Below are 24,220 nucleotides of genomic sequence, written 5' to 3'. Positions count from 1 at the left end.
CATCATCTTAGCCAGGATGGTCTTGATCTCCTGACCTCCTGATCCACCCACCTCAGACTCCCAAAGTGCTGGGATTACAGGTGTGAGCCACCGCGCCCAGCCCAGACTGGGCAATTTATAATGAACAAGTATTTATTTCTCACAATGCTAGAGGCTGGAAAGGCCAAGAACAAGGGACTGTCCTCTGGCAGGGGCCTTTCTGGCTCAAAACATGGTAGAAGATATCAGGAAAAGGAGCCAAACTCCTTGTTTTATTACAAACCCACTCCCACAGTAATGAATCCACTCCTGTGACAATGGCATTTACCCATTCACCCAGCCTTCATGGCCGAATCACATCTCATTAGGCCCCAGCACCCAACACTGCTGCATTGGCAGTTAAGTTTCCAACACGTACTTTTTGGAGGATACAGTCAAGCCATAACAGGACACATAAGCCATAGATTTCGCCCATGGAATGAGAGAGAGTGGAGGCGAGGTTAAAAGGGTTGGGCGCTGTGACTACCGGCCTGACATGCAGTGCTAAGGAGTATGAACCTGGCTCTGTAGACCACTGTTTTCTAAACTTATTGTCACACACTCCATTCATTTAAAAAAAATCTCTAAGGACATAACCCTAATATAGGTATTTGTGTTTATTTACTTAGAAATTATATATCTGATTCACTACATTAATGTGTCATACTATCTTATGAAAGATAAAAATACATATAAACTTAAAAGGAGGAGCTTATAATCTTTAAATGCCCTGCTGATTGTGATGGCCTCATACTGGCAGAGGCACATCCTCAAAGCACAATGTACATTTACCTAGCAAAACTTCTATTTAACATTTGCATTTCAAACAGTCTTCTTGATAACTTTGAATTTGTTTAGCCAACTGCTTGGCAGGGCTCCATAGATTGTCACTGCTGTCACCTCATAAAGCAGCTGACCAAGCGCTTGAACCAGACTTAGCTTCTTGTTTGTTTGCACTTCAACACTAGTATCTTCTGCAGCCCTTGAAGCAATTTTTAAGCCCCTTGTCCATTTTACTAGAGTTTAGTTAAAACTAGATACTAAAACCTCATCCCTGGGCTCATGTCCATTGCGGCATTAGGATAAATTCCACTGGCACCTTCTTTGCACTTTGGTGAAGCTTTGGCTCCTCTGCAGGCTGTGCTCTGTCACCTAAGCTGGAGTGCAACAGCTCACTGCAGGTCTGACCTTCTGGGCTCAAGCAATCCTCTCACTTCAGCCTGCAAAGTAGCTGGATATACGGGCATAGGCCACCATGCTCAGCTGATTTCTTTTATCTTTAGTGGAGATGAGGTATAGCTATGTTGCCCAGGCTGGTCTCGAACTCCTGAGCTCAAACAACCCTTCTGCCTCAGCCTCCCAAAGTGCTGGGACTGCAGGTGTGAGTCACTGCACCCGGCCTCCAGCTTTTCTAACATCGGAATATACATAGTTCCAAAATTTCTCTCCTGTCCACCTCTTGCACACTGCCTAATGTGTGTGTCTGCATACTGGAAGCCAGTCGCTAGCATAGAGAATGGAAAGCCCTGGTACAATTTGGTAGAGAAAATAGCAGCTTCCAATCTGTATTTCAGGAAAGTCTCTGTCATGGATGGACTGGGGCTACCATGGGTAATGCATTTAAGAAATAATCACTTTAGGCCACGCATGGTGGTTCATGCCTGCAATCCCAGCACTTTGGGAGGCCTAGGTGGGTGAATCATGAGGTCAGGAGATTGAGACCATCCTGACTAACACAGTGAAACCCCACCTCTACTAAAAACAAATACAAAACATTAGCCAGGCATGGCAGCATGCAACTGTAGTCCCAGCTACTCAGGAGGCTGAGGCAGGAGAATCGCTTGAACCAGGGAGACGGAGGTGGCAGTGAGCCGAGATCACGCCACTGCACTCCAGCCTGGGTGACAGAGCGAGACTCCATCCCAAAAGAAAAGAGAAAGAAATTCTCGCTTTAACCCAGGCTGGAGACAACAAGGAGTGGAACCTGGGTTGCACACAGGAAGACTGCTGAGAGTTCCAGCAGAGTTCTGGAGGAGGAGGAGGTGGAATTAGATTTTAATACTTCCAGAGGAGGCCAGCTTCTCAGCCCACCAGAGTCCATGTCCCTCCCTACTGTGTCACACTCCCTTTTCATCATTTACATTTGTTCTCTGGCCTCTCCAGGCATCAGAGTCAACAGAGATGAGGTAGCCAATGGAGACAGACGTCCCCAAAATATAGAATAAGAAATTAGAGAAACTTTTTTTTTAATTTTTATTTTTATTTTATTATTATACTTTAAGTTCTAGGGTACATGTGCATAATGTACAGGTTTGTTACATATGTATACTTGTGCCATGTTGGTGTGCTGCACCCATCAACTCGTCAGTACCCATCAATTCGTCATTTATATCAGGTATAACTCCCAAAGCAATCCCTCCCCTCTCCCCCGCCATGATAGGCCCCGATGTGTGATGTTCCCCTTCCCGAGTACAAGTGATCTCATTGTTCAGTTCCCACCTATGAGTGAGAACATGCGGTGTTTGGTTTTCTCTTCTTGTGATAGTTTGCTAAGAATGATGGTTTCCAGCTGCATCCATGTCCCTACAAAGGACGCAAACTCATCCTTTTTTATGGCTGCATAATATTCCATGGTGTATATGCGCCGCATTTTCTTAATCCAGTCTGTCACAGATGGACATTTGGGTTGATTCCAAGTCTTTGCTATTGTGAATAGTGCCACAATAAACATACGTGTGCATGTGTCTTTATAGCAGCATGATTTATAATCCTTTGGGTATATACCCAGTAGTGGGATGGCTGGGTCATATGGTACATCTAGATCTAGATCCTTGAGGAATCGCCATACTGTTTTCCATAATGGTTGAACTAGTTTACAATCCCACCAACAGTGTAAAAGTGTTCCTATTTCTCCACATCCTCTCCAGCACCTGTTGTTTCCCGACTTTTTAATGATTGCCATTCTAACTGGTGTGAGATGGTATCTCATTGTGGTTTTGATTTGCATTTCTCTGATGGCCAGTGATGATGAGCATTTTTTCATGTGTCTGTTGGCTGTATGAATGTCTTCTTTTGAGAAATGTCTGTTCATATCCTTTGCTCACTTTTTGATGGGGTTGTTTGTTTTTTTCTTGTAAATTTGTTTGAGTTCTTTGTAGATTCTGGATATTAGCCCTTTGTCAGATGAGTAGATTGCAAAAATTTTCTCCCATTCTGTAGGTTGCCTGTTCACTCTGATGGTAGTTTCTTTTGCTGTGCAGAAGCTCTTTAGTTTAATCATATCCCATTTGTCAATTTTGGCTTTTGCTGCCGTTGCTTTTGGTGTTTTAGACATGAAGTCCTTGCCCATGCCTATGTCCTGAATGGTACCACCTAGGTTTTCTTCTAGGGTTTTTATGGTATTAGGTCTAACATTTAAGTCTCTAATCCATCTTGAATTAATTTTCGTATAAGGAGTAAGGAAAGGATCCAGTTTCAGCTTTCTACTTATGGCTAGCCAATTTTCCCAGCACCATTTATTAAATAGGGAGTCCTTTCCCCATTTCTTGTTTCTCTCAGGTTTGTCAAAGATCAGATGGCTGTAGATGTGTGGTATTATTTCTGAGGACTCGAAATTAGAGAAACTCTTAAGAGGCAGGTGATCAATGCACATTCCAAAGAAACACCACATTCCAAAGAAAAGAAACTTCCAATGCCAAAAAGGTCAAGTGACCCACTCTACATCCATTAGAAAGGTATTAGGCCTAAGATATATTACATGAAAAAACTAAGCTCCAAGACAGCATACAGAAAATCAAATAAAATACATCATACTATTTACATGTTATCACTAGGGGAAATTTTCATATTCTGCATATGTTTGGATGAAACATATGATCTAAAATGTTTGATTTTTTTTCTTTACAATAAGCAGTTGTTACTTTTAAGCAGAAAAAAAGAAGGACCAAAACGAGAGCAGGATAGAAACCAGCATGTGCAGTCTCATTACAAGATGGCAAACCTCTCTCTGTGGGTATATGGATAAAAAGAGATCTTAAAGGATGCCAAAATGTTTAAGTGTTTGATCCAGGAAATGTTTTTCTGTGTATTTTCTTTTTTCTGTGTATTTTGTCCTTTTCTCTTTTGTTTTCCTCTTTTAAATTGAGTACAATACGATTTTCTCCAAAAATAAGGTCATTGGCATTAAACTCTAAGAATAAAGCCCTCTTATTCTCTGGTTATTTTTTTTCTTGACCTCAGCCATCATCATCAAATGGACGAACAACTAAAAAATTGAAGTTCATCTCTGATGCCCTCAATACTTTTCGTATGATAAAGCTTTTAATCTATTCCTAAAGGACCCAAGTGAGGCAAACAACCCATCCATGCAACACAAGCACATTCTGGATGCTGTCACTCTGGCAAAGTTTATCCTAAAATTATGTGACCTCTAACTGTGCAGGCAGGCAAAAATCTCGTGGCTCTTACTTTTTCATTCACAGCTCCATTCAGCTCCTCTGTTTCCATACTGTTTTGAAGTATTTCACTCCTACCCACTTGAAACATGAGCTAATTTTGTACTAACAACTATATTTTCTGCACTTTAAGTTTTTCCCTTATTGGCAAATCTTGCACACACACAGATGCATAAATGTCTTTGTTTCTTCAACCACATTCAACTTTTATTACATCCAATTTTCTTTCCAAAAAAAAAAAAAATTGTGCTTAACTAGAGGCAATCACTACATTTTTATTACTCTTTGGCCTTCTTTTCATGAGCAATTGTACAAATCTTTCCCAAAGTACTTCGCTCCTGTACGAGGAGTCCTTACATTCCAGGCAGACACGCTTAGCGAAGGAAGCATGTGGAAGGAAAGGCTGAGCAATAAGGTTAAGATGTGGTGCAGGAGGGCAGAGAAGGAGAGCTTATAGAGCAGGTTCTTCATTATTGCTAAAAACTGTGTATTCATTGTAAAAGTAAGTATATGCCCTTCTAAGGTGTTCTTCTAAAAATGGAGATGTTTAAACTTGTGCCACCTCCTGTAATGCCCTTAGTAGGGAACATCATCATCTCTTGTGATATTCCTGCCAAAAATGAATGACCTGAATTGAATCAGGAGGAGACATCAGACAAACCCAAACTGGCATTCATCCTATAAAACAGCCAGCTAGTACTCTTCAAAAGCATCAATCATAAAAAACACACAGAGGGACTGTTCCAGGTTAAAGGATGCTGGGAAAAAAATACAGCAACTAAATGTAATATGGGATCCTAGATGGGATCCTGGACCAGCAAAAAGGATATCTGTGGAATAATTGAAGAAATTTGAATGATTTAATTTGAAATCAAATTGAATTCCACAGAATTAATCTGTCATTTGTTTCATATTAATGTTAATTTTCTGGTTGTGATCACTGAGCTGGGTTTTTTACTTTTATTTTAGGTTTGGGGGTACATGTGCAGGTTTGTCATACAGGTAAACTCATGTCACAGGCATCTGTTGTACAGATTATTTCATCACCTTGGTACTAAGCCTCGTACCCAATAGTTATTTTTTTCTGCTCCTCTCCAAACTTAAGTAGAGCCCAGTGTCTGTTGTTCCCTTCTTTGTGTTCATAAGTTCTCATCATTTAGCTCCCACTTACAAGTGAGAACACATGGTATCTGGCTTACTGCTCCTGTGTTAGTTTGCTAAGGACAATGGCCTCCAGCTCCATCCATGTTCCTGCAAAAGACATGACCTCATTTTTTCTGGCTGTGTAGTATTACATGGTGTATATGTACCATATTTACCCAGTCTGTCATTGATGGGCATTTATGTTGATTCCATATCTTTGCTATCGTGAATAGTGCTGCAGTGAACATATGCGTGCACATGTCTTTATGGTGGAAGGATTTATATTTCCCTGGGTATATACCCAGTAATGGGATTGCTGGGTCAAATGGTAGTTCTGTTTTTAGCTCTTTGAGGAATCATCATACTGCTTTCCGCAATGGTTGAACTAATTTACACTCCTACCACATGTCTAAGTGTTCCTTTCTCTCTGCAACTTTGCCAGCATGTTATTTTTTGACTTTTTGATAATAGCCATTCTGATTGGTGTGAGATGGTATCTCTTTGTGATGTGCATTTTTCTAATGATCAGTGATATTGAGCTTTTCTCATATGCTTGTTGACAGCATATGTGTCTTTTGAAAAGTATCTGTTCCTGTCCTTTGCCCACTTTTTAATGGGGTTGTTTTTCTCTTGTAAATTTGTTTTTAAGTTCCTTATAGTTTCTGGATATTAGACTTTTGTAAGATAGGTAGTTTGCAAACATTTTCTCCCATTCTGTAGGCTGTTTACTCTGTTGATTGTTTCCTTTGCTGTGCAGAAGCTATTAAGTTTAATTACATCCCATTTGTCAATTTTTGCTTTTGATGTCGTCACGAAATCTTTGTCCATTCCTATATCTAGGATGGTATTGCTTAGGTTGACTTCCAGAATTTTTATAGTTTGCGGTTTTACATTTAAGTCTTTAACTCATCTTGAGTAGATTTTTGTATATGGTATAAGGAAGGGATCCAGTTTTGATCTTCCACATATGGCTAGCTGGCTATCCTTCCACCATTTATTGAATAGACAGCCTTTTCCCCATTGCTTGTTTTTGTCAGTTTTGTCAAAGATCAGATGGTCATAGATGTGTGGCATTATTTCTGGGTTCTCTGTTCTGTTCCATCGGTCTATGTAACTGTTTTGGTACCAGTATCATGCTGTTTCAGTTACTGTAGCCCTGTAGTATAGTTTGAAGTTGAGTAATGTGATGTCTCCAGCTTTGTTTTTGTTTTTTGTTTTTGTTTTTTTTACCTACGATTGCCTTGGCTATTCGAGTTTTTTGGTTCCATATGAATTTTAAAATAGTTTTCTTTCTAGTTCTGTGAAGAATGTCATTAGTAGTTTGATAGGAATAGCATTGAATCTGTAAATTGCTTTGGGAAGTATGGCCACTTTAATGATACTGGACTCTTCCTATCCATGAGCATGGGATGTTTTTCCATTTGTTTGAATCATCTCTGATTTCTTTGAGCAATAGTTTGTAATTCTCATTGTAAAGTTCTTTCCTATCAATGTGAGTTTTCTGGTTTTGATCACAGAATTGGTTTCTGAGAGGTTAATATTTGAAGAAGCTGGGCAACATACATAAGGAAGTCAGTCCTTGTACTATTTTTAAAACTTTTTTATATGCCAGAATTTTTAAAATCTATTTACTTTACAGAACAAAATTATTTCTAAGTAAAAAGTGAAAAAAATATTCATGATACAAAGGCTAACTAAACGAGAGAGATTGGCTTCCTTTTCTATTCCCCTTTCTTCCTTCTTCAAGGTACCACCTCTCACTGGCTGCCCAAGCAAGATTCTATGGCTTGAAATCATTCTTACCTACTCGTTCATCAAAGGACATCTATCTAGAAGCCTTGCTCCTTCAGGGACATCTAAAGTTGATGAGCTGATCCAATAAGCCATCCAGAGCTGGAATATTCGCAGTTAACGATGGTTCTCTGCACTCTTTTGAAATAACTTTGCTTTTCAGGCCAAGGTGAGAGCCTTATGGGAATTTCACACATTTTATAGAAGCAGAGGAGTGCTATCTGAACAAGGGGTAGATAACACCTACACTCCACTCAGGATTTCCAAGCATAGCCAGAGGCAGAAGTACTCATGCTTCACTACAGAATCACCTGGGGAACGTTTAACCTTCTGATTCTAGTGTTCCCCTCTGGCAGATGGAGACAGAAGCAACTTGAGTGGGCTCTGGAATCTGTTTTTAAAATTATCCAGATTTTAATGCAATACAAGTAAGAAGACAGGACTACAATTCACAAGAACAGTATATCCTGGGGATTCCTCAGGACAGAACAGACTCAAAAAAAAAAAAAAAAGAAGAAGAAGAAGAAGACAAAGATTACATGAAACCAGTTTTCCACAACCATGTTTCGAGGGACCTATGTGAGTCAGGCCCATGAGACACATACTATACCAGTTTCACTGAAGCCTCACAAAATTTAACAGGGTGGAGGAGAGGGTCCTATGCCCATTTCATAGATGAACAAACTGAGGACTTAATAGATTTCAACAATTTGTTCCAAGTCTCTACCTTAAAGGATTTTGGGGTTCTGGTTTTTGTTTTTACCTGCCCAGGTAACTCTTCTAAGAATGAGCCAAGAAGACAACGACCTTCTGAGATACTTTTCCTGCCCTCCAAGGGCTGTGGAGAACATGATAGGGTTGGAGCTGCCCTCTCCTCTTCCCAGAGACACTGCCCCACAATCCCATCAAGTCTGACTGGTACCAACAACTCCAGTGGGCCTCTGCCTTCAGAACTCTATAGGTCTGTGTGGGTACCAGTCTTTACATCCATGTTCCCTAGCCCTCCAGGGGCCCAGGTTGACCAGTCCAAGAGCTCTCTCATCATGCTGAATTTTGGTGACAGCATAGGGTGAGCCTGTGGGTTCTACAGCTCAGCAAACCTCCAGCCAACTAGTTTCCCTTCATATGGTTCCCCAGTCTTTACATGTGGCATCCAAGAAGGGAAATCATCCCCTCTCCCCTGATGAGATGTCAGCCCCTCACCACACACATGGCCTGGGTGCTAGGAGGATCCATACGGGCTAGGGAGGGGAATGTGTGGCAGGCAGGCCCCATCTAGCTGTTTCTTGATGAGCCAGGCATGGAGTGTTTGATCCAAATCTTGACAGCACATTGGTGGCTGTCATCACTGTGTGGCAGGACTTGCAGTTGAGCTTCTTGTGCCTTGGACTTCTTGTGACTTGGACCTTAGCCTCCATTGAAGACCACAACACAAGTCCCACCTTACAAATGAGGGAATGAATGAGTTCTGGCATCGGATAAACCTGGGTTCAAATCCTGGCTACTCTACTTCCTGGGTCAGTTGCTTCACTTTTCTAAACATAAATTGTGTTCCTTCTGTTTTGGCTTCTAGGAAACTCCGAGCCAAATGTGTGGCCACCTCTGACCACTCAACCAGCCCAGCATGGTGTACATTTCTGGGTGGCTTATCGCTCCTTCCAAGCATTGCCTTCATCTTTCCTCTCCCATCAAGCTTGTAATGTTTTCCTTTTGAATGTTTTCCTTTAAGCATTTTTGTTAAATACCTCAGATCTTTCAAGAACAGCAAGGAGGAAAATAAATAAACTTAACTTCTCTGAGACCATGTTTCTTCATCTGGAATATAGTCATTTGTACTTTACAGGATCACAGGGAGGATACACATCAAGTCAGCCTGCATAATGTGCCCAGCCAAGGGCCTGCAGCAGGCAGGGAGAGACTCCCTGGGTCTGGGGCTCTCCCACCTCCCCCATCTCCTTTCAGGCCAAACCTAAGGACCTCAAGCCTCAGGTCCCATTTCAGAGAGAAACATTCCTCACTGATTGCATTTATCCAGAATAGACCATGGAGGTGTGAGCTCATTGGACAATACTGGGCTGACTGTTCCCAGGAGACAGGCACATGGCAGGAGAGAGTAGGAGGAGACGGCAGTGTGAGTACTGAGGACCCAGGGTGAGCCCCCATATGGGTGCAGAATTTCCCCTGATAAAACTCCCTATTTAATCAGGCTGCAGAAGAAGTCCCAAATCTTACTTCCTCTGATTTATTGATGGGGTTCTCCACCCTGTTTTTAAAACTAGTTAACCTTTGTGGCATCAGCCTGTTGGCACAAGGCCCAAATTCCTTCCACTGCAGGTCATGAGGCAGGTCACGAAGCGGATTACCCTGGAATTCTCAGAGCTGGCCCTTGTGTTCTTCCTGGAAGGTGCTTGTGTAATGACGTGGAGGGAGGTGGTAGGGGAGAACTTCTGCTTGGTCTTGATTATAAGTAAATTGAGACAGTGCTGACAGGGGAGGGTCAGGCAGGAGGGAGTGGAGAAGAGAAAGTGCCACCATTGGTCCTGTGCCTGCAGCGTAATTTGGGTGTTGGAAGCCTTCCCTAGATTCTTTTTCTCGCAAAGCTGCACCAAGCCTTGTAATGAAAACATTCCTCCCTGTCCACAGCTCTGACCTAATGAACATTGTCCTAAAACACAGTGGCCCAGATGTCATTCATGGGTCTCCAGGAGGCCCTTCCATCACATGCAACCTGTCAGTCACCCCAACTCCAGGAAAAGCCTGAATAAACAGGTGAATCAAGCCTCACAGTGACAGGAAAATTTGATGGGTTTTTGTTTCTAACTCATTAGGCACGCATTTGTGGGGAGGGCTAGGATAAATTTTTCTTTCATCCAGAATAGAACTGAAATCTTTGGCTTTGTGATGTGATCCTCTCACTCTTGTAATTTAAAAGTACAAACTAAAGGAGGCATCAGTGGTGTGGGCTACAAGGGCTCAGCAAAGCCCCCCAAGATGCAGCCTCCATCTCCCAAGCTCAAGTGCAGCTAGAAGTTGTTTCCCCCTATGTCATAAGGGCCCACCTGGGCTTCATGGTAGAGAACACTCTGCACATTTAAAGAGCTGTCAGCCAGGCACGGTGACTTACTCCTATAATTCCAGAACTTTGGGAGGTTGAGGCGGGCATATCACTTGAGGTCAGTGTGGGCACACCTGTAATCCCAGCTACCCTGGCGTCTGAGGCAGCAGAATCGCTTGAACCTGGGAGGTGGAGGTTCCAGTAAGCCAAGATGATCGTGCCACTGCACTCCAGACTAGGTGACAGAGTAAGACTCCATATACATATACATATACACATATACATCTGTATATATATACAAATACATAAACATAAGACTATATATATATATATATGAGCTATCACTTAATCATGCCAACAGACTGGGGATTTTACAAGTGTTGAGTCACCTCTGGGTGGACCTAAACTGTCTCAATGAGGAAAGTAAGCCAAAACCAGCTCTCGCCCTAGGACCGGAGGTCCATGGTAGAGCTTATAGGGACATACTTGATACAACTGACAGAGGAGAATTCTTGGGCAGCCATGGGCTATAATACCAATGGGCACCCTGGTAACCTGGTATTGCCATTAGCCACGAGGAGCCTGATAGCCGAGGTTTCTTAAAATCACACTCACCTAGGCCTTCCATTAAGCACATCATGTTTTTAGCACTTGGCATTTCTGAAACTGCAAGACAACTTAACATCGCCACAGGCCCCACTTTCAAGTGGGGAAAACATGAACACTGAAAAGAGCTAGCCACTTGCTGGGTTTATATCACAACCTCCAAGCCCTAGCTCTGTGCTTGGAGTATGAGAAGTTATGAGTCTTTGGAGAAATGTGAGAGCAATAAAAATAAGCAAAAAGCCAGCTTGTGAGACAGGAAAGACAACCTGCAAGAGTGATGCTGAGTTCCCAGGAGAGGAAGATGAAATCAGCTCTTTCCATGGAAAGCGCAAGTGCTACCCATTTCAGGAAGAACACCCTTGCAGGAAGGGCTGTTAGTCCTAAGCTGGTGGCTGATCAAGTCAGAAAGTCCTTTCAGAAAGAGAGGGACGAACACTTTCTGGAATAGTAAAGCTCAGTCCCCTAGAGTCTACACACTGTGTATGTCACCTTTTCAAGAGGCCCAAGAGTCCATGGTCAACGATTTTAGCCTAGGGTTCTCTGTCCAAAAAAGGAAGTAAACAACGGAAACAGAGGGCATAGCAATAGCAATACACCAAAATGTTCATCAATGAATGGATAAACAAAAAATGGTACATCCATCCGATGGAATATTATTCTTCCATGAAAATGAATGAAGTCCTGACCCATGCTACAACATAGATGAACCTTGAAAACAAATCCTGGTAACTGTAAGAAACCAAACGTTAAAAACCATCCATTATATGATTCCACTTATATGAAATACCCAGAAGAGGTAAAACCCTAGAGACAGAAACTGCACCACGGGTTGCCAGGAGCTAGGGCAGGCGGAGGCAAAGCGGGAGGGACTGTTTAATGGGTGCAGAGTTCATGTTTGGGGTGAGGAAAATGTTTTGCAAGTAGGTAAAGGTGACGTATATTCACGTAAATTGTGAATGTATCAATGCCTCTGAATTGTAAACTTAAAAATGGTTAATGGTATGTTATGTGAATTTCACTTAAAAAAGACATAGCAACACTCTAGTGGGTGCCCCATGTTTGTGTGGCTGGTAGAGCAGATGAGAGAGGCGTAAATAAAGCAGGAGCAAATAAAGCAGCTGGTGACATTGAAGTTTACCAAAGGGCAGGGTTGCTGGGAAGGAACAAGCTTGGTACAAATTTTCCAGGCTCTGCAGTTCAGAAGAGGTCCCCAGGTATATCCCATGAAAAGAGTCCTGCTGGTCTGCCCTTGCTGTGTGAGGGCATGAGGAAAACATCTTTTCCAAGGCCTAGACCCTTTCTTGGCGTAGATACTTCTTCTATGGCCCAAAGAAGTGGTGGCCCTGGCATGGCAGTCACCTAGGACATCCTCACCAGACAGAGACCTTTTTTGCATAACATCACGGGAGAAAGAGAAGGACCACGCAGGACCAGGCATGGTGGCTCATGCTTGTAATCCCAGCACTTTGTGAGGCTGAGGTGGCTGGATCACCTGAGGTCAAGAGTTCAAGACCAGCCTGGCCAACATGGTGAAACTGCGTCCTACTAAAAATACAAAATTAGCCAGGCGTGGCGGCACACACCTGTAATCTCAGCTACTTGGGAGGCTGAGGCAGGAGAATTGCTTGAACCCAGGAGGCGAAGGTTGCAGTGAGCCAAGATCGTGCCATTGCACTCCAGCCTGGGTGACAAGAGTGAAACTCGAAAAAGAGAGAAAGAGAATGAAAAGAAAGAAGGATAAAAGGAAGGCAGGCCATACACAGGATAGAGCAGCTTCCGATGAATCTCAAAGGAAAGGGGAAAGGGAAAGGAAAAGGAAAAGGAAAGAAAAGGCCACGCACAAGATGGAGCAGCTTCAGATGAATCTCAGCCCCTTCCAAATTCTTGTGGGGGGCACAGCCATTCCCATACACATAGCACATGACTCAGTGAAGCCTTTTTCCATACACATAGCACATGACTCAGTGAAGCCAGCCTCCTCCAAGCCCACACCACACATCTTTTTTTTTTTTTTTTTTTTTTGAGACAGGGTCTCGCTCTGGAGTGCAGTGGCACTGCAGCCTCCACCTCCCAAGCTCAAACCATCCTCCTGCCTCAGCCTCCCAAGTAGCAGGGACAACAGGTGTGTACCACCACACTTGGCTTATTTTTGGGTTTTTTATAGAGACAAGGTTTTACCATGTCATCCAGGATGGCCTCAAACTCCTGGACTCAAGCAATTTGCCCACCTTAGCCTCCCAGAGTGCTGGGATTGAGTGCATGAGTCACCATGCCCGGCCTGCATCTTCTCCTACTGGGTCAGACACGGTCCACAAGTCAGGTGCCTCCTTCCCACAAACTGCCAACACAGATTGGCACCGGTCTGCCCCACTGATGAGCACTCATCAGAAAGATCCAGGGAACAGCAGCAAGGAATGAAAAATTATGTTTAAAAGTTAAAAATAATTCTATTTCAATGTTCTTTATTGTCTTTGATGCCTCAATGAGCTTTTTAAAAAAAGATTTTAAGTAGAAAGTGTCATGCTCTTATTTTCTTTGACGTATGCTTTCCATTGAAATAAAAAGTTGGAGTAAATAGATTCAGCTACTTTAAGAGAATGTTACATAATAACTTTATAGCTCTAAAAAGGTATTTAAAATATTTATAAATTTTGATATATACATAGTCCCAAAATGTCTGAACTGAATAAACTGACTTTTCTATGTGTTCTCTATGGCCGAGTCTGGGAATAAGTGTTTAAATAATGAATATAAATGTTTGAAAAATCAATTTTATGACTCCAGTAGACTAAATTTCATAAGTGATTAGAGTTACTTAATAATTCTCATGAGTGTGGAGTTTAGTAACTACACAGTGTTATTGCTTCTTAGATTTCTATCTGAGGGCTTTAATATTATTTGCCAGTCGAGTGGCTGTGGGTTTCTTTTATACGGCTATTATAGCAAGGAAGTAGGTAGATACAAAAATGGATGGACTGATGATGATAATGACAGTAATGATATTTTTAATTTTGTATGTTCTCTGAAGTGCCTAGACCTTATCCTTTTCCAATTGATTTTATCATTATCATCATCATCTAACATTTAAAGAGCACAAGTTATCTTTAGACTGAATTAAACAATACATGCAAATAAGAAAGTAGAACAGCTGAGACTGTCATGGTAAAGTTAACCGTGTTGCTTTACCTCATGTGGCAGACACTGTTGACTGCTGTTATGGGTTGACACTGTTATGGGTTGAATCATGTCCCTCAAATACTCATATGTTGAAGTTTGGCCAGATGCAGTGGCTCGCACCTGTAATCCCACCACGTTGGGAGACTGAGATGGGAGGATCTCTTGAGACCAGGAGTTCGAGACCAGTCTGGTCAACTTAGCAAGATCCCATCTCTAAAAAAACAAACAAGCAAACTCATATGTTGAAGTCCTAGCCCTCAGCTCCTCAAAATGTGCCCTTATTTGGGAATAAGGTCATGGCAGATGTAATTATTTATGATGAGATCATACTGGAATAGGGAGGGCCTCTAATCCACTGTGACTGGTATCTTTATAATGGGGGAAATTTGGGCACAGATATGCACACAGGGAGAATACTAAGTGACAAAAGGCAGAGATCAAGGTGACATTCCTATGTGCCAAAGACTGCCAGCAAACCACCAGAAGATGGGGGCGGGCATGGAAAAGACTTTTTTTTTTTTGAGACAGAGTCCAACTGTGTTGGCCAGGCTGGAGTGCAGTGGCGTGATCTTGGCTCACTGCAACCTCTGACTCTCGGGTTCAAGTGAGTAGCTGGGATTTCAGGCGTGCCCCACCACACCCTGTCATTTTTTTATATTTTAGCAGAGACAGGGTTTCACCATGTTGGCCAAGCTGGTCTCGAACTCCTGATCTCAGGTGATCCACCCATCTTGGCCTCCCAAAGTGCTGGGATTACAGGCGTAAGCCACCATGCCCAGCTGTAACAGACTCTTTCTCACAACCCTCAGAAGGAACCAACTGTGTTGACAACTCGATTCAAATTTCCACCCTCCAGCACTGCAAGACAGCAAGTTCCTATTGTGTGAGCCACCCAGCTTGTGGTACTGTTACAGCAGCCCTCAACTAATACAGCTTCTTACTAGACAGCCGTTCCTCTCTTCTTTGTTAGCTACTGCACACATTTATGCTATTGTAGAAGTACAACTCTTATTTAATGCAGACAACAAAATCTGCCTGCTCCAGAATGTTTTCTCTGCTCCTTCAGCAGTGAGGAGAGGATGAGGAGGGGTGGTGTTAAGTATTCCCAGTTTCTGAATATGAAGATGTTTTCCTGCCATGTGCTACTGACCAGGTCTGCTCTGAAGGTCCTTGTGCATAGTTACCTCCTATATCACTTTGCCAACGCCCCCTTCAGTGTTTAGCTGTTGCTAAAAACTGCCCACCTGATACATCTCTGGGGTTTTGCTATTTAGTTATTTTATTTGCTATTTAGTTTATTGTGTGAGTATACTAGACTGGTATCTAACGTTCAGGTGAATGCCAGCTCTAGCTCCAGTTCTCGGGAGGCCTTATATTAGTCAAGGTTCTCCAGAGAAACACAACCAGTGGGATATAAAGAGAATTATTATAAGGTGTTGGTTCATGTCATGATAGAGGTGAAGAAATCCCACTATCGGCCATCTTTAAGCTGGAGACCTAGTAAAGCCAGTGAGGTAACTCTGGTCCAAGTTCAAAAGCCTGAGAGCCACAGAGTCAATGATATAAATCTTGGAATGAGGACAAGAAAAGACAGATGTCCCATCTCAAGCAGACAGAGGTGAAGTCTCCCTTCCTCCACCTTTTTGTTCTATTTAGGCCCTCAATGGATTATGTAAGGGCCACTCACACTGGGGAGAGCAAGCTATCCTATCATACATTCTATTCCCTTCTGGAAATACCCTCACAGACACACCCAGGATAATGTTTCACCAAACATCTTGACACATAACCAATGTTATGTGTCAAGACGACAGGTAAAATTAACTATCCCAGGTCTAGTTTAGTTTAGGTGCTCTTCGAAATCAGACCTAGTTCTAGCCTTCAAGGGATTTCCATCCCCTGAAGGAGCCTATGTTCTGAATCCTGTACCGTGCCAAGTTTAGATATATCAACTCACTCACACACCTAAGCTCACATAATGAACCTCACTCAGTGTCTTGTGTCAAACACACAGCACAGCTGCCTGGAAAGCTCACCTAAACCAGGCACCCTGGTCACTCAGTAACTGTGTGCGACTCTAGAGCAAAACCAGAGGGTCTCATCCAGTCATGCTAGTCTCAGGTGGCTTCAGAGGAACAGCAGGAATCTGATCTGGAGCAAAGTAGACTCCACAGTGGTCTGAAAGTGGAAGACAGGTAGGGAGTGGCACCTGGAGACATTGCCCAAGCAACACCACAAGAAAGAGGGAGTCATCACGGGGGATCCTCAGAGAAGAACCTGGGCATGAACCAAAATGGGAAGGAGCCTAAGCTGGGTGGGAGAAACTTTTCCTCTAAAGTTCTAAAATGCCATCTTCCCCAGAGCAGTTTTCCCCACAGGGTGTGAGGTCCAAAGGGCATGTGTATCCATATGCATCAGGGCATCTGTTAACAATACAGATTCCTGGACCCTCCCTCTGATCTAATGACTCCTAACTCAGGATGCTGGAGCCTAGAATGACTCTGCTAACAATCCATCTCGGTAAACTTCACACAAGCTACATGGAGAACTCCTGCCCCAGATGATGGCCCAAGCACTGGGCCAAACATTTATTCATTGACTATACACCCCCATGTGCTAGAACCAATGCTGGGAAATGAATAAGACAAACCACCTCCCATTACCATGTGCAATAAGAGAATCATGAATACATCTATTTCTGGAATATCTTGTATTTCCAAGGTCACCAAAGTATCTAAGAACTATTCTGCTAATTATGGTTTAATTGAGAGAAGGAGGAACTGGGAGCCTCACAGGCTCATGTTTGAACACTGAAGAAGTATGGGTAAATGGTTCTGGAGGGCTATTCTGAGCTTCATTAAAAAGATGCCCCTACTGCAGAGTTCTGTCTCTTTTTGTCTTCTATAAAAGTAAGAAAACAAAGAAATATCAAAGAAATACAGTTGGGAAAATAAGACTGTTTTAAAAAGTCATTTGCAGAAATTGACAGAAAAGAAATTCTGTGACCGAGTCTGCCCTTGTATTCTAAATCCCTACCCATTTTTTCTTCTGATTTCTTCCTCAAAAGTAATATTGTGAGGACAGAATCAGCCTTGCTGTAAATGGTTCTGGTGTCAGTCCTGGATAACACACTCCAGCAAACAAGAAGCATTCAGGCAAGCACAAATGAATCCCATGAGGTGGCCTGCACAGTTGGGAACAAGCCTGACTAATCTAGTAAAAAGAAATATCTAACCCAAAACATATGCATTTAGATATAACTCCATAAAGCCAACACTAATTAATCCTCCTGCTCATATAAAATGGCAAAGGAATTAACAATATTGCCAACTCTCAAAAAGTCTTTTAATTGCCCTGCAATTCTTTCCAAACAGCAGGCATCTGCCTATACGTGGTTGCACATCACACACCAACACAGATCTGCCCTTCACACAAAGCACTTGGTGCTCAGCCTCACAATGGTGTTTTGTTGAAGCCTGATACACATAACCCCACAAATTGCTCAGAAGCCAGCAAGGTAAAAGTACCATTTACCTTTGGAAACAATCAACTACTGAGTGTCTAAAGTACCCCCAGAGCTCTTCAGGTTCCCCTCTGGCATTCCCCTTTCTGGGAAGTTACTGTTTTTCATGCTAGGAAAGGAATTGATTTAGACTAACATTGTGGGCTATGGGCACCTTGCCTTCCATTTGGGAAAGGTCATTAAGTACATTCTTCATTTAGAATGACTTTCCTTTTGATTCAAGGCCAAAAATGAAAAGCAGTGGAAAGTAGGGTTTCCATCGGAATACAAATTCTAGGATAGATTCCTGACATTCTGGATGGTAAAGCACGTGAGATGCTCAGCCCTCTGCCCCGAGTACAGAGAGGAGTCTCAGGAAGCCCCCATTCTGGTCCACAACCCCAGCTCAGGCAGAGACCTTCAGGACCTCACTGGAATGTGAACTCTGAGGGCATTCTGTCTTTAGCCTAGCCTGATTTTGACGCTGGATTTTCCATCTTCCCCACTGGGAGCCTCCACTCCAGATGGTTCTCAACTCCGAAGGATAGAATTATTCTGCTGGAGGACCAGAAACCAAGCCTTTCTGGGAGGCCCCAGCTGAGAAAGCTCAGACTCATGAAACATAAGCTCTGCAAATTGCCAGATACATGGGTAGAAGAAACAGCCATAGAGCACCTGCTATCTGTAAGGCAGTGCTGTTCCAGGAGCTCCGGGAGGCATAAATGAATCGAAGATTCTCTTCCAGGGAGCTTAGAGTGGGAGAAGAGGGGGAAGTGGGCAAAGGGCATGTGAATAAATACATATTATCACCAGGTTGGAAGAAGGAGAGTGGCTCTGATGATCTGTGAGCACTCCAAGTTGTTCATTGTTTTGGAAGTTTTCTCAACAGCATGAAGTTTCCAGACTTCTTTCCTGGAACAAAGAACTAATTAAGAGGCCCTCAAGACTTCTGCATTCCAAGTTCTGCATTGCTGATTCTGTTTGGAAACATACAGGGCTAAAGCTCCAAAACTTGAATGTCCTGATGCTCCCTCTCTCCAGACCACCAGTGTGGAGTTTCACTGGTTCTCAGGCCATTCTTGGCTATGGTCTCCATGAATTGGACTATGCCAAGTTGGTGAAGCTCCCAGCAACTTAGGGTATCTTAACCTGAGGGGTGTCAGACAGGAAGAGTAGCTCAAGGGTCACCTCAAATGTCCAAACCTGAGTTGTCCTTGGGGTCTGGAACTGAACAAGGCCTGTTGAAATTTTCTCAGATTTTCTTTAGTTAACTTCTAATTACTCTATTCTTTATTCTTCTGAGAATTCTGCCTTGACCACTTTATCTAAAGTAGTTCTCCCTTGTTTTTCACTAGTTTACACAACCCTTGTTTTATTTCCTTTATAATACCACAATTTCTAAATAATCTATTTGATTTTTTTTTCTTTGAGACAAAGTCTCACTCTGTCACCTCAGCTGTAGTGCAATGGTGTGATCTCGGCTCACTGCAACCTCCGCCTCCCAGGTTCAAGTGATTCTCCCACCTTAGCTTCCCCAGCAGCTGGGATTACAGGCACGCACCACCACACCCAGCTAATTTTTGTATTTTTAGTAGAGATGGGGTTTCACCATGTTGGCCAGACTGGTCTTGAACTCCTGACCTCAGGTGATCCACCCACTTTGGCCTCCCAAAGTGCTGAGATTACAGGCGTGAGCAGCCACACCCAACCTATTTGACCGTTTTCTGTCTCTTCCCTCTAGACCCTGATGGCAAGATCTGTTTGTCCAGTTCACCGCTGTCTTCTCAGCTGAAAACAGTTTCAGATATGTGGAAGATACTCAGCGAGCATTTTTCTAATTCAACGAACGACTAACAGGAACAGACAAAGGGTATATGCCATAAGAGTCTACTTTCCCTTCCTTCAGATATGAACCCAGCAGAAATAGCTAATTATGAGCACAAAAGGCCATATAGTATGCATAGAGGTTAAATAAGTCTTCAAATATATATGTAATTTTGTGTCTAGAACTCTAAGCTTTTCCTCTCATCTAATTGAAGAATTGGACTGAACAGCCTCTGAGATCCCTTTCAGCTCCAGCATAGCATGACCTGTGATGCAGCATTTGGCGAGACCAGCCCATCTTCCATGTCTGAACTCTTCTCTAAACCAGAAGCAGGGCTAGTACTGCCTTCAATCTGAGAGAGGAATGGCTGGTTTCCAAGATGATTGAAAAAGGGTCCACACGAGCATTATTTTTTCGAAACTTCTGTTCCTTGGTAGGACTAACTCTGACTTAGACGCACGCATTATCATTTCCTTATAATGCCTAAAGGCCACACTCCATGTCATGCTCATGTTAGGTGCCTTGGCTGATACGCCCATTATTCTTACTTCTAGCGGTATTTGTCCTGGTGTATTACAAATGCAAAATGTTTCCTCTATTCCCTTAATTCCTAAGGACTTTGGGATCATCTTTGACTCCTTTCTTTTTCTCATCCCACAAAAATAATCCTTTAGTAAATCTTGTGGGCTTTATTTTATTTTCTGTTGTGTTTATTGCAAAATGACAAATTATAATTGTACACATTTATGGGGTACAAAGTGATGCTATATGTTTACATGTTGAATTGTAAATCAAGCTAATAGTCATATCCATCACCTCAGGTACTTTTGTGGTAAGAACATTTGAAATTCCATCTCTTAGTAAGTTTGAAATATGTAATACATTCTTATTATTATTTTGAGAGAGTCTCACTCTGTCACCCAGGCTGGAGTGCAGTGGCACAATCTTGGCTCACAGCAACTTCCACCTCCCAGGTTCAAGCAATTCTCCTGCCTCAGCCTCCTGATTAGCCAGGATTACAGACACCTGCCACCATACCCAGCTGTTTGTATTTTTAGTGGAGACCGGGTTTTATCACGTTGACCAGGCTGGTCTCAAACTCCTGACCTCAAATGACCCACCTACCTTGGCCTCCAGAAGTGCTGGAATTACAGGCGTGAGCCACGGCACCGGCCTTTTTTTTTTCTTTTCTTCATTATTTGTTAATAGAGATGGGGTCTCACTACGTTGACCAGGCTGGTCTCCAATTCCTGGTTCAAGCAGTCCTCCCATAGCAACATATTATTCTTAATCACAGTCACCATGCTGTGCAATAAATTCCAAAAAAACGTATTTCTCCTAACTGAAACTTTATACCCTTTGACCAACATCTCCCTATTTCTCCTACCCCTAAGTCTCTGATAACCACCATTCTTCTCTTTGTTCAATTGTTTTAGAGTCTACATATAAATGAGATCACATGGTATTTGTCCTTCTGTGCTTGGCTTATTTCATTTAGCATAATGTCCATGCTGTCCCACATGACAGAATGTCCTTCTTTTTAAAGGCTGAATAGTATTTCATTGTGTATATATGCTACATTTTCTTTATTCATCCCTATTCTTTTATTCAAAATAGGAAATAGGTTGATTCCCTATTTTGGCTGTTGTGAATAATGCCACAATAAACATGGGAGTGCAGATATATCTCTGACATACTGTTTTCAAATTCTTTGGACATACACCTATGTATTAGTCCATCTTCATACTGCTATAAACAACTGCCCGAGACTGGGTAATTCACAAAGGAAAGAGGTTTAATTGACTCACAGTTCAGCATGGCTGGGAAGGCTTCAGGAAACTTCCAATCATGGCAGAAGGTGAAGGGGAAGCAAGGCACCTTCTTCACAAGGTAGCAGGAAGGAGAAATGCCTAGGGAAGGGGGAAGAGCCCCTTATAAAACCATCAGATCTCGTCAGAACTCACTCACTATCCTGAGAACAGCATGGGGAAAAAACCACCTCCATAATTCAATTACCTTCACCTGGTCTCTCCCTTGACGCACGGGGATTACAGAGATTACAATTCAAGATGAGATGTAGGTGGGGACACAATGCCTAACCATATTGACGCAGAAATGGGATTGCCGGATTATATGGTCACTCTATTTTTAGTTTTTTGAAAAACCTTCATACAATTTTCCATAATGGCTGTACTAATTTACTTCCCCACTTTGTTGGCTTTATTTAGAATATATATTCCAAATACAACTATGTATCATTAATTCACCACTATCATCCTAGTCCAGGCCTCTATCAATCAGTTCTTGCCTGGGCTAATATGATACCCCCTGGATTAATATAAAACTCTGAATCCATCCTCAGTGCCCTTTATTCTCCACATAGCAGTCAGGGTCATTGTTTCAAAACTTAGGTCAGATCCTGTTATTTCTCTGCTCAAAGTCTTCCAATGACTGCCCAACACTGAAAGTAAAACTTGAAGTCTTCACCATAGCTTCATACAGCTATTTGTCCCAACTTCACTCTCCCCTTCACTCTTTCTGCTCTAGTCATACTGATCTTTTTGCTTGAAGCCTAGAATGCTCTTCTCCCAAATACTTACATGAGTTGCTCCTTCACTTTATTTTTTTTTTCTTTAAAAGTAATTTATTTGATTCTGATTACAAAATACAGGTGAGGAGCACAGGCAATGCCAGTATTCCCTTGGTTGCCCATCTTCCTAGTCTATGCTGCTATAAACACCCTTTGTACAACAGCAAGTTCATGCCGTCCCCAAGCGCTTGCACATTCTAACAGCTGCAGAGTATAGTATATGACCAGGTGGAAAGTTAAACAGATGCTCCACTCACAAGGTAGGGCCCCTCCAATTAGTCTTCCGGCTCCCTTGTGCTAATAGTAACTGGTTGCTCTTCCCATTGGTCATAGATAAATTACACCTGCACAATTCTCCGAGTGCTTTCAAGTAACATCAGAAGGCAGTAACTAAGGCTCTTTCCTTGCTCCCAGCTTCCTATGTCGCAGGCAGCCTGTGGCACCGGGACTGCTGCTGCCCGTGGGTCCCGCACATTCCAGGGAGACGATGGAGGAAAGGCCAGCCAGGCCAAGCATGAAGAATTAAGAGTCTTTATTGGGCTTAGACCAGGAGTCCGTGGGTCTTGAGGACCTCTGTGTATTTGTCAGTTTTCTTCTCCAGGTTCTTCTCGGCCTGTTTCCATAGCCTCATGGGCTGTTTCTTCCTCCGGTAGTGGATCTTGGCCTTCTCCTTCCTCTTCTCCTCCAGGGTGGCTGTCACTGCCCGGTACTTCCACCCAACCTCGTGAGCTAGTCGCCCCAGAAGGGCACACTTTCTTGTAGGCTTCAGACGCACGACCTTGAGGGCAGCAGGAACCACCATCCGCTTTTTCTTGTCTTAGGGTGGTGGGATGCCATCAAACACCCTGGGGCAGTAAAGGGAGGCCTGGCCTCGCTTGGTCTTGTGGGGCAGCATGACTCGCACTGTCAGCCGGAAGATGCGGCTGGGGGCCCGGAAGTGGTAGGGAGCTCGGAAGGGTTAGTGTTCATCCGCTTGCAGAGGAAAGCCAGATACTTCAACTTGTTTCCCTAGAAATTGCCAGAAATGTTGATGCCCTCTCAGTGTACGACTACTACCTTCCGGCCCAGCAGTAGCTGCTTAGCCACGATGGCCGCCAAGCGGCCCAGGAGATGGCCTTGACCATGCAGCACCAAGACCTACACCTCTGCCATCTTTGGCAGCCGCCTGGGAAAGGCTCCTTCACTTTATTTAGATAACTGCTCAAACACTATCTCCTCTGACAGAAGGCCCCCGGTCTGTTTAACTGAAAAGGTAATTTTATGCCTCATATCCTCTTACCTGCTTCATTTTTCCTCAAAGTCCTTATCATTTGTTTGATAGTCTGTCTCCTGCCATTAGAATGTAAGTCCCAAGAGGACAGGGACCAGTGTTGAACTGCCTTTTTCCAGTAACAGTTGAAGGGTCTAAGAAGATCTAAGACTACAGGGACAGTAAAATATGAGTCCTACTACTACCTCTTCCTTCATAAATTTGGGTGCATATCTTGACCTCTTTGCCTCTGTGTTTCCTCCCTGTAAAGCAGATGAGATAAAATTAGCTCTGTAAAATGAAAAGATAAAGCTCTATCTTCCTGGCTTCATTATTCAAGGTTGGTATAGTGTCTATTATTATTTTATCCAGCCAAAAGATCTAAGGAATTACGAAAATATGCTTTGAAACTTACAACAGTTTTATTTTTATTCTTTACTCTCTTTTCCTTTTTTTATGTTAATCTACCATTTGTATTTCTTCTAGAAAATACTTGTTTATGCCTTTTGCCCATTCTTTAAAATTTTTATTTATCTTTCTGCCATTGAAATATAGTTCTTTATTTGTCTGGAATGTCTCTTTCTAGGTTAAACTTTTGAACAATTTTTTAATGTAAAATTCAACTTTGATGATGATTTTCTTTTTTATTTCATTTTATTTTTGAGGCAGGGTCTGGCTCTGTTACCCAGGCTAGAGTGCAGTGGTGCAATCTCAGCTCACTGCAACCTCCACCTCCCAGGCTCAAGCAATCCTCCCACCTCAGCCTCCCAAGTAGCTGGAACTATAGGCATGCACCTCCACACCTAGCTA

At 42.8% G+C, this 24,220-nt stretch overlaps 1 long non-coding RNA gene and 1 pseudogene across 1 annotated transcript in view; one reads left to right on the top strand and one right to left on the bottom strand.

Annotated features, from left to right (window-relative positions):
* LOC105526005 overlaps window positions 1-9,198 on the top strand; it is a 17,063-nt gene extending 7,865 nt beyond the window's left edge. Inside the window, exon 3 of the long non-coding RNA XR_001004004.1 lies at window positions 7,570-9,198. This is a non-coding gene — a long non-coding RNA (uncharacterized LOC105526005). The remainder of the gene's footprint in view (window positions 1-7,569) is intronic.
* A 13,481-nt stretch (window positions 9,199-22,679) lies between these two features.
* Window positions 22,680-23,313, bottom strand: LOC105526004 (annotated as a pseudogene).
* Between the last annotated feature and the right edge of the window lie 907 nt (window positions 23,314-24,220).

This window comes from Colobus angolensis, unplaced genomic scaffold (assembly GCF_000951035.1).
Source record: "Colobus angolensis palliatus isolate OR3802 unplaced genomic scaffold, Cang.pa_1.0 Scaffold57, whole genome shotgun sequence".
Lineage (NCBI taxonomy): Eukaryota > Metazoa > Chordata > Mammalia > Primates > Cercopithecidae > Colobus > Colobus angolensis.
This window is presented reverse-complemented; position numbering and strand designations above follow the sequence as displayed.